At 37.8% G+C, this 11,564-nt stretch overlaps 1 pseudogene; it reads left to right on the top strand.

The window, feature by feature from the left end:
• The first annotated feature begins 1,337 nt into the window (after positions 1–1,337).
• On the top strand, positions 1,338–10,118 carry LOC144543885 (uncharacterized; annotated as a pseudogene).
• The last annotated feature ends 1,446 nt before the right edge of the window (positions 10,119–11,564 follow it).

Below are 11,564 nucleotides of genomic sequence, written 5' to 3'. Positions count from 1 at the left end.
TGGAGGTGTAGGATAATATAAGTAGTAGAGGGTGTAATCTTGGAGGTTAGATTATTAAGTAGTAGAGTTGTAAGAATATTTTGAGAGAGTAATGAAATTAGTTTCAATATAGTGTCCCTACTCAACAAAGTGGTATCAAAGCCAGGTTAGGTCCTGTTGGCTAGAAGGTTCGAATAATCCGTGAGTCTGTTATTGTGTCGAAGGTCCTGCTGATTAGGAGGTTTGTGTAACCCCTTAATACGTCGTGGTGTTGAAATGTCAGACTTGAGCGGCATGAGTGGTTTGATTGAGAAGTTGAATAATTATAATTATAGAGACTGGCGTACGTGTATTAAGTCATATCTGCAAGGGCAAGATCTGTGGGAGATTGTCGGTGGCGATGAGATCGAACCGCCACCGAATTCGATCCGAGCTTATAAGAAGTGGAAGGTGAAGGCAGGCCGAGCGTTATTTGTGCTGAAGACTACGGTGGACAAGAGCCTACTATCTCACATTGAAGATGTGGAGACACCAAAAGAGGCATGGGATGTTTTTGCCGCGTTGTTTTCAAGGAAGAACACAAGTCGGCTGCAACTGCTCGAGAGGGAGCTGATGAATATCTCCCAAGGTGATAAGACTGTAAGTGAGTATTTTCTTAAAGTAAAAAATTTGTGTAGGGAGATTGAGCAGTTAGACACCAATGCAAAAATTGGCGAGGATAGAATGCGGCGGATAATCCTGAATGGCATGAAGCCGGAGTACAGCGCCTTCATCACGGCAATTCAAGGATGGGCGACGCAACCAACCCTGTTGGAACTGGAGAATTTGTTGGCCAGTCAGGAAGCTCTTGCCAAGCAGCTGGCAGGTTTAACGGTAAAGCACGAAGAGGAGAAGGCTTTGTATAGTAGTCGACGTGGAGAGTCGAGCAGAGACCGGTATCGACGACAACCTGAGACGGAGAAGGTTTGTCATGGACAATACAAGAGGTGTTCATGTAGCAAGTATAAATAGGGTGCCTTGCTCCTCATTTTCACCATCCAAGCAAGAAAGCAATCTTGGATCATATAAGTAGTAGAGTGTTGTAGTAGTTTAGAGGTGTAGGATAATATAAGTAGTAGAGGGTGTAATCTTAGAGGTTAGATTATTAAGTAGTAGAGTTGTAAGAATATTTTGAGAGAGTAATGAAATTAGTTTCAATATAGTGTCCCTACTCAACAATTGGAAAGCTGATGATAGCTCTATTTGCATGATCTTGTGGAATGCGATGGAGCCTGATATTTTGTCCACTGTTCACACCTTCAAAACTACTAAGAAAATGTGGGATCATCTCAAAGCTACATATTCGAAAAAGACAAGGAATGACGCATGCATATGTAGTTTCTCAGGCATATGCAAGGTGTGAACAAGGTGATGCAACTCTTACTGAGTACTTCACCAAATTCAAGAAGATATCTGATGAGATGAGGGAATTGTTTCCCTTTAGTATAGACACAGCCACACAATGGGATCCGCTGAATACTCTCACATTCATTGGGGGTATGTCGTCCAGATACTCCTCAGCACGACCGATCCTTCTTGGTCAGTTGACTATACCATCACTGTCTACCACGTATCATCTTCTGAGGGAGATGTTTCCATCTAATGGAGTGTTTCATCACCCATTACTGAAAACTTAGCACTGGTGGCCAATTCTTACAAAGGTAAGGGCACAGGTCAGTCATTTGTGAAAGGAGGAAAAGGATCTGGGGGCACTTCCAATTCTAGTGGTGGCAAGAATGTGCAGTGTCATTATTGCAAAGAGTGGGGTCACATGAAGTGGGACTGCCCGAAGCACCCTAAGGATTCTCCACGCCCTCCTCATACTCAGGTGACGACTGTTGATCAATCACCCAATGAACACTCCAATTCATATGAAGTCACTACACTCGTTAAGCGACTTGAGCAGCTGGGCTTCACTCGTGCCGATATGACCTCTCAGCCACAGATTCTGAGGGCTACTGTAGCCAACTCAGGTATGACTTCCAACTGTTTTATAGTATCAAGATCATCATGGATTGTTGATTCAGGTGCTACTAACCATATGACTGGTAACAAAAGTATACTTTCAAGACTTGCCACTACCTCACAACCACCTGTCCAAATAGCCAATGCCTCTACTTGTAATATAGAAGGAATTGGATCCACCCAGATTTTACAAAACATGCCCTTATCATCTGTCTTATATGTCCCTTCTTTTCCTGAAAATCTGATGTCTGTAAGCAAAATAACAGAACAACTATATTGCTCAGTTACCTTCACTCCAACTAAATGCACCTTTCAAGAACTAGGGACGAACAGGTTGATTGGTACTGCATATAAGGACAAATGTTTGTATTGCATGGAGGGTTCACCTCAGCGAGTGACATACTTGTGTACTAAAAGTGCTAAGGAGGTTCATTATCAGTTGGGGCATCCATCTCTCCAGGTGTTGAAGAAGATACGACCTGAATTTCAGTATATTTCAGAATTAGTTTGTGAGTCCTGTATCCAGGGAAAGTATGTTCGTGCTTTCCACCCACCTAGAGTCATTAGTCGGTCTGACAGTATTTTTGCTTTAGTATATTATGATGGATGGGGTCCTTGTCTAGTTAAATCTATATCAGATTCTCGATATTTTGTTACTTTTGTGGATGATTTCTCTCGTGCAACTTGGATTTTTATTATTAAATCTAGACAAGAAATTTTTGCAAAATTTTCAGCTTTTTGTTTTTTTGTGCAAACTCAGTTCAATACTACTGTTAAAACTCTTTGTAGTGACAATGCAACAGAATATTTTACAAATGAATTTGTGCAATATACAACTGATAATGGTATCATCCACGAATCATCATGTGCTTATACACCTCAACAAAATGGAGTAGCCGAACGAAAGAACAGACACATTTTGAGGTGGCTTGTACAATGATGATTCATGGACATGTTCCTCATCACTTCTGGGCAGATGCGGTTCTAACTACATGTTACCTGATAAACCGCATGCCATCTTCTGTACTTGATGGTGCAATACCATATAATATCCTATACCCGTCTGCACCTTTATTTTCTGTTCCACCTAAGATTTTTGGTTGCGTCTGTTATGCGTATGATACTCGACCAGGCCGTACAAAACTTGATCCTAAATCTCTACGATGCATCTTTGTAGGTTATTATAGGAATCAAAAAGGTTATCGGTGTTATAATCCTAATCTTAGACGGTATTTTATATCATCTTATGTTACTATTGTACCCTAAAAAGTTACCAATTAAATAAATGGAAATTGGTAACTATTTTTAAAATGCTTGAACAATGCTAAATGTGCATAAAATTTTCCCAAGATGAAAGGGAATGGCATATTAGAATTCATGACAATATTCTATATGCAAAACCATGAATTTTGACATTTTATACAAGTTCTAACTCGAAATGATTGAAGAGTTATGAATTTTCAAAGTTTTTGATGATGTGGCAGCCTCTGGTTGGTGCCACATGGCTCTGGGTACCCATAGCAAAACCCTTAGCCCCTCTGTGTGCAATTTGGAGCACTCAAGTATAAACCTGATGCCCTGGGCCCACTGTCAACCTCTCAATGGCTATTTTCGCTGGGATCTAGAGATAGGTAGACCCAGAACACAGGAAATGAACTTCATGAACCAAGATGTCAATGGTTCGGTTCACCATGTGATGAGCTCCAAGACTATACAGATTATTTGCAAATTCCAGACGGACCAATCTCACAGTCACGAGCCAAGAAAATCAAGGAAACAATGCAAGGATTGCTGCAATCCACTTGGATGGATATGGAAACATTATCATGCAAGGATCCGACATTTAAGATGAATTTCCAAGAAGAAAGAAATATGATTAATTTGATTCAGGCAGTAGAAGGCAACAACATCGTTGTTTTAGAATAATTATTATGTTTGCAATATATTTAGGCATTTAAGTTTTATTTCTTTCCAGTTTTGACCAGTTACCTTGCTGGTTAAATATTGTGCTTTTATGTTTATTTTCTTCCAATTTCAGTCGTAGGTTATATATACTGTTGCCTTCATTGTAAAAAACAGTTAGTGAATTTTATAAAATTGAGAGTGGTTTTCTCTTTATTGTTCTTGACTGAACTTTGAACTTATCAAAGGGGTATCAACCTTTGTGGCGTTCTTCTTCTCCTTGGTTCCTGAATTTCTGAAGATCTTCAACGGGTCGAGGGTAAGTTCTTATTCCTTGGTTCTTGAAACCAGATTTCAGTGGGTTGGGGTTTTCCATTGATTCGATTTGACTTTCTTGGATTGATTTTAATTTGTTTGTGGGTTCAAAGGAGTAAATCTCTTGTGGGTTCACATCATTTGGTATCAGAGCCTAGGTTTCAAATCAGGTCTTGTATCTCTTAAAAAAAAAAAATTATGTTGTCAAAAAAAATAAAAATAAAAAGAAGAAGAAGATTTTTTTTTTTAAAAAAAGGAAAGTTGTTGTCAAAAGAAAAAGATAGAAGAAAGATTTATTTCCAATTCATGTCTATTTTGATTTTATTTCTTCAATCTATTGTGGGGTAGTTTTTATTTGTTTCCAATTCTGAGGTTATTCTTATTTTATTCTTGAACCAAATTTTGTGTCTTTGATTTTGTTCAGTTAGTTCTTAAAGAACATCAAGGAGAAAACAAGGATTAAGAGAGACGAGTGAAACACGAGTGAGACACGTGAGGAATTGATAATCTTTGAGTGAAACACAAGCGAAAACACGTGAGGAATTGATAATCTTGAGTGAACACACGTGAGGATTTTGACTACAAATATATATCTATCTATATATATATATATATATATATATATATATTTTTTTTTTTTTTTTTTTTTTTGCTTTCAACTAGAAAAAAAAAGAGAAAAAAAAAAGAAAAAAAAAAGAAAAAAAAAGAAGAGAAAAAAAAAACAGAAAAAAAAAATGTCCAATCACAATGAAGTTATTGCTCAAGGGATAACTGATCCAAAGCTATTTATGGAAGCAATGGTGGGTGAAATGAGACGCGTGATGAGGCTAGAGTTGGAAGAGGTACATGGTCGATTGGATAGAATGGAGAATGCACAAAGAGAGCAACCTGAAATATCTCCTAATAGGCGTCGGAGGGAAAGAGAATCTAGTGTTGAAAATGCATAAGGAAGTAGAGAAGAAGATGAGTACTGGGAGCATCCTAGGAGAGGAAGGCATGAGAGAGAGCCTAGGGCAAATCATGGTGGAAGAGGTGGAGTAGATAGAGATCTTGAGAGCATTAAGGTGAAAATTCCAACTTTCCAAGGTAGGAGTGACCCAGAAGTTTATCTAGAATGGGAGAAGAAATTAGAGCTGATTTTTTAGTGTCATAATTATTCAGAGGCAAAAAAGGTGAAAATGGCAGTAATTGAATTTACTGATTATGCAATAATTTGGTGGGATCAGTTAGTAACAACTAGAAGGAGAAACCGTGAACAACCTGTAGAGACATGGGAACAATTGAAGGCCCTGATGAGAAGACGTTTTGTACCTAACCACTATTATAGAGACCTTTACCAGAAATTGCAGAATTTATCACAAGGGAATAGAAATGTAGAGGATTACTATAAGGAGATGGAGGTAGCTATGATTAGGGCTCATGTTGAGGAAGACAGGGAAGCCACAATGGCGAGGTTTTTGAGTGGACTAAATAGGGATATAGCCAATGTAGTGGAATTGCAACACTATGTGGCAACTGAAGATATGGTGCATATGGCTATGAAGGTAGAGAGGCAGTTGAAGCGAAAAGGGGCAGCAAGGTATAACCAGGTTTCTAACTCTCATTGGAAACTAAAGTGGGATAAAAATGACCAAGTTGTAGATAAAACAGAACCACCCAAAAGAAAAGATGAGGGAAACAGTAGGATTAAGCCTGGGGTTGATACACAAGTTCCAAGAAATAGAGATGTGAAATGCTTTAAGTGTTTGGGGGTAGGTCATATAGCATCTCAATATCCTAATAAAAGGGTTATGGTCATGAAAACTAATGGAGAGGTGATGACTGAGAGTGAAGATGATGATAATCCTGAGGAGGAGGATGTTAGTGATGATGGAGAATTGGATTACCCGGTAATAGGTGAAGCTCTTGTTGCAAGGCGTGCCTTAAGTGCCCAAATAAAGGGGGATGAGATGGAACAACAAAGGGAGAATATATTTCATACTCGGTGTCATGTCAACAACCGGGTGTGTAACATGATCATTGATGGGGGTAGTTGTACCAATGTCGCTAGTACAACCTTAGTGGAGAAGTTAGGTCTGCCATTGTTGGCGCACTCTAGACCTTACAAATTACAGTGGTTGAATGAGTGTGGAGAGATAAAGGTTACTAAACAAGTGTTGGTAGCATTTTCCATTGGAAGGTACAAGGATGAGGTGTTGTGCGATGTGGTACCTATGCAAGCTGGCCATATTCTGTTGGGGAGGCCATGGCAATATGATAGAAGGGTGACACATGATGGGTTTAGGAATAGATACACCTTTGTAAAAGATGGAAAGACAATTAAGCTTGTTCCTCTAACTCCGCAAGAAATCTATGAGGATCAGTTGAGAATGAAAAATGATAATGAAAAAAAAGAAAAAGAAGTTGAGAAAAAATTGATTGAAAAGAAAAATGGATGTGAAAGTTCAAAAGGAAATAAAAATGTGAATGTTAATAAAGAAAAACAAGAAAGAATAGAAAAAGAGAGAAAAGAGAAAGAGAAAATGAGTTTTTATGCAAAAAAAAATGAGGTTAAGAGTGCTTTCTTGGCCAATCGGCCTATGTTTTATCTTGTTTATAAAGAATCTTACCTTGCTCTTGATGATACTAACAATTATCTTCCTAGTTTTGTTGTTTCTTTATTGCAGGAATTTGAAGATATATTCCCTGAGGAGATGCCAAACGGGCTGCCACCAATTAGGGGGATTGAGCATCAAATCGACTTTGTGACTAGAGCTGTCATACCGAACCGTCCTGCCTATCGAAGCAATCCAGAAGAAACGAAAGAAATTCAGAGGCAAGTGGAAGATTTGATGAGCAAGGGGCATATTCGAGAAAGCATGAGTCCATGTGCAGTACCGGTTTTAATCGTGCCAAAGAAGGATGGAACTTGGAGGATGTGTGTCGATTGTAGAGCCATCAACAACATAACGGTAAAGTATCGACATCCCATTCCTAGACTAGATGATATGCTTGATGAGTTGCATGGTTCTTGTATTTTTAGCAAAATTGACCTTAAAAGTGGTTACCACCAGATTAGAATGAAGGAAGGGGATGAATGGAAAACTGCTTTCAAGACCAAATATGGGTTATATGAATGGTTGGTTATGCCTTTTGGTCTAACAAATGCACCAAGCACTTTTATGAGGTTAATGAACCATATATTGCGTGCATTCTTAGGCAAGTTTGTAGTTGTGTATTTTGATGACATACTAGTGTACAGCAAGACATTAGATGACCACCTAACACATTTGAGATGTGTCTTTGACACACTGAGAAATGAAAAATTATATGCAAGTCTAAAAAAATGCACATTTTGTATGGAGCGAGTTGTTTTTCTTGGATATGTTGTTAGCAACAGGGGCATTGAAGTTGACGAAGAGAAGATCAAAGCTATTAAGGAATGGCCAATACCCAAAGCAGTAACTGAGGTAAGAAGCTTTCATGGTTTAGCAAGTTTTTATCGACGTTTTGTGAAAGATTTTAGCACCATTGCTGCACCACTTACTGAAGTAATAAAAAAAAATGTTGGTTTTCATTGGGGAGAAGAACAAACACATGCATTTGAACTACTTAAAGATAGGTTATGTTCTGCACCTGTGTTAGCATTACCTAACTTTAACAAAACTTTTGAGATTGAATGTGATGCCTCAGGGATAGGCATTGGAGCTGTTTTAATGCAGGATAAGCGACCTATTGCGTACTTTAGTGAGAAGCTAAGTGGGGCGGCCTTGAACTACCCTACTTACGACAAGGAGCTCTATGCTCTTGTTCGAGCTCTAGAGACATGGCAGCATTATCTGTGGCCTAAGGAATTTGTGATCCACACCGACCATGAATTGCTGAAGCATCTCAAGGGTCAAGGTAAGTTGAATAAGAGACATGCTCGCTGGATGGAGTTTATTGAGACCTTTCCTTATGTCATTTGCTACAAGCAAGGTAAAGAAAACATTGTTGTTGACGCTTTATCTCGAAGGTATGTACTTCTTACTTCCATGAGTGCTAAATTGCTTGGGTTTGAATATGTGAAGGATATCTATGCTAATGACACTGATTTTTCTGTTGTTTATGTGGCATGTGACAAAGCCACATTTGGCAAGTTTTACAAACATGATGGTTATCTATTCAAGGAAAGTAAGTTGTGTGTGCCTAATTGTTCAATGCGAGAGTTATTGGTGCGAGAGGCATATGGTGGGGGATTAATGGGACATTTTGGTGTTAAGAAAACCTTAGAAATTTTGCAAGAACATTTCTTTTGGCCTAGGATGAAAAAAAAATGTCATTCGAATTTGTAGTAAATGCATGACATGTAGACAAGCCAAGTCTAGGGTTTTACCACAAGGATTGTACACACCTTTACCTGTTCCTAGCGGGCCATGGGAAGACATATCTATGGACTTTGTTTTGGGATTGCCAAGGACCAAAAAAGGTAGAGATTCAATTTTTGTGGTAGTGGACAGATTTAGTAAGATGGCACATTTCATTGCATGCCATAAAATAGATGATGCCACAAACATAGCTGATTTATTTTTCAAAGAAATAGTGCGACTCCATGGTGTGCCTAGGAGTATTGTGTCTGATAGAGATGTTAAGTTTCTTAGCTACTTTTGGAAAGTATTGTGGGGAAAATTAGGTACCAAACTATTATTTTCTACTACTTGTCATCCACAAACTGATGGTCAAACCGAAGTAGTCAATAGAACTTTGTCTCAATTGTTGCGCATTGTTTTAAATAAGAATCTGAAAACATGGGAGGAATGTTTGCCATTTGTAGAGTTTGCGTATAATCGAACTGTGCATTCTACTACATCATATTCTCCTTTTGAGATTGTTTATGGATTTAACCCTTTAACTCCTTTAGACTTATTGCCTTTACCTATTGATGATAGGGCTAGCTTGGATGGAAAGAAAAAGGCAGAATTGGTGAAGTCTCTTCACGAGAGGGTACGACTACAAATTGAGCAGAAGAATGAAAAGTTTGCTGCTCAAGCTAACAAAGGTCGGCGGCGTGTAATATTTGAACCAGGAGAATGGGTTTGGGTTCATATGCGTAAGGAGCGATTCCCTGCACAAAGGAAGACCAAATTACATCCTAGGGGAGACGGACCTTTTCAAATCGTTAAGAGGATCAATGACAATGCGTACAAAGTGGATCTTCCAGGTGAGTATAATGTTTCTACTACATTTAATGTTGCTGATCTTTCTCCATTTGATGTAGATGACGATTCGAGGTCGAATCCTTTTAAAGAGGGGGGGAATGATGAGCTCCAAGACTATACAGATTATTTGCAAATTCCAGACGGACCAATCTCACAGTCACGAGCCAAGAAAATCAAGGAAACAATGCAAGGATTGCTGCAATCCACTTGGATGGATATGGAAACATTATCATGCAAGGATCCGACATTTAAGATGAATTTCCAAGAAGAAAGAAATATGATTAATTTGATTCAGGCAGTAGAAGGCAACAACATCGTTGTTTTAGAATAATTATTATGTTTGCAATATATTTAGGCATTTAAGTTTTATTTCTTTCCAGTTTTGACCAGTTACCTTGCTGGTTAAATATTGTGCTTTTATGTTTATTTTCTTCCAATTTCAGTCGTAGGTTATATATACTGTTGCCTTCATTGTAAAAAACAGTTAGTGAATTTTATAAAATTGAGAGTGGTTTTCTCTTTATTGTTCTTGACTGAACTTTGAACTTATCAAAGGGGTATCAACCTTTGTGGCGTTCTTCTTCTCCTTGGTTCCTGAATTTCTGAAGATCTTCAACGGGTCGAGGGTAAGTTCTTATTCCTTGGTTCTTGAAACCAGATTTCAGTGGGTTGGGGTTTTCCATTGATTCGATTTGACTTTCTTGGATTGATTTTAATTTGTTTGTGGGTTCAAAGGAGTAAATCTCTTGTGGGTTCACATCACCATGCTCCAATCTCAATCATGATTGAGCTTGACTTAAATCTCAGCGCTCCAGCGCCTTTGGTCCCTTCATTATGCGTGCTCTTGGAGCACCATAAGCCATGCCACTACTCTCTTGCGCAGCCTATGGTGCGCCAAGCTCACCCATGATTAAACAAAGGAAAGCGTCGGGTTTGAGCCACTAACAAGCGGGCCCCTGAACCCTGACATCTCCTTCTCCCTTCAGCCGTCGACCAAGCTCGATTTTGAGCTCTGAATTCGCTGAGAGACCAAATTCCAACCTCAGACCCGCTATCCCGTTAAATATACCATCATAATTCAATATGCAACATATACCAATATTCAAATCAACCATACAAAACAAAAACACATTTATAGAGAAGTCTGGTTACCTGATAGCGATATTTTCAAAACTCGAAATTGGATTTTAGCAACAACTTAGAATCACTGCGATGTAGTCATAATTCAAATTGAACATAAAATGAAGTTCTTCTCGATAAGATATGCAAGAAAAAGAGGAGAGAGGAGAGATGACTTGTTTGGATTCGGTAGAGAATTGATATAGAGGGATTGAAATTAGGGCACTTAAAATAAAACAGAGAGGTGGCACTAGTGAAATGAAATAAAGGGTTACAGATTCAATATAAACAGAGGGATTTATTTATATAAGGAATCAATTCCAAAATCAGAGGCATTGATTGGTTATGAGATTTTGAACGGTTATGAATATGGAAAGTTTGCGCCATGCAGAGGATACAAAATCATATTAGTATATATATATATATATAATAGTGAACAGAGCGCACCAATTAATAGGCGCCTCTTCTGCCACTAACAGGTGCATCTTCTCATTTTAATAATTATCTAAAAAAACGTTTTAATTTAATTACATGGAAAACTAACGGAGAAATGCAATTTATTATAGATGACTAATTGAATTGGTTATTATTAAGAAAAACACATTTATAATTGAAAATAATGACTAATTGTTATTTTAGATGAAATATTTATTTAAAATTATACACATTTTTTTTTCAGAAAAAATGTTGATTTCAGTATTATCAATAAAATCTTTTATGCATAAAATAAATAACTCAATTTTTCGGGATGTTACATACTCAAAGATTAAAGAAATTTATAAAGCAATAAACTCTTTAATTCCTTTAAAAATAGATTTAGTTAAGGGGATGTGATTGTTGAGCTTTATAGTTCCTCTTGCATCCAATTTACTAAAGTTATTTTATAAAAAAGGGAATTAAAAGGTCAAAAATATGTAATAAACAGGTACAGTCAGGTTGAGCCTTATGGTTTCCCTACTGTCACCTTTAAATGGGCCTATATGCACTATGGAGCCTAATCTCAGAATTAAATACATGCTGTGATGCATAAAAATCTGAGTTTTAGAGGACATTTGTGTAAATAGTAAA

This window comes from Carex rostrata, chromosome 25 (assembly GCF_964058835.1).
Source record: "Carex rostrata chromosome 25, lpCarRost1.2, whole genome shotgun sequence".
In the NCBI taxonomy this organism is placed as follows: Eukaryota; Viridiplantae; Streptophyta; class Magnoliopsida; order Poales; family Cyperaceae; genus Carex; species Carex rostrata.
This window is presented reverse-complemented; position numbering and strand designations above follow the sequence as displayed.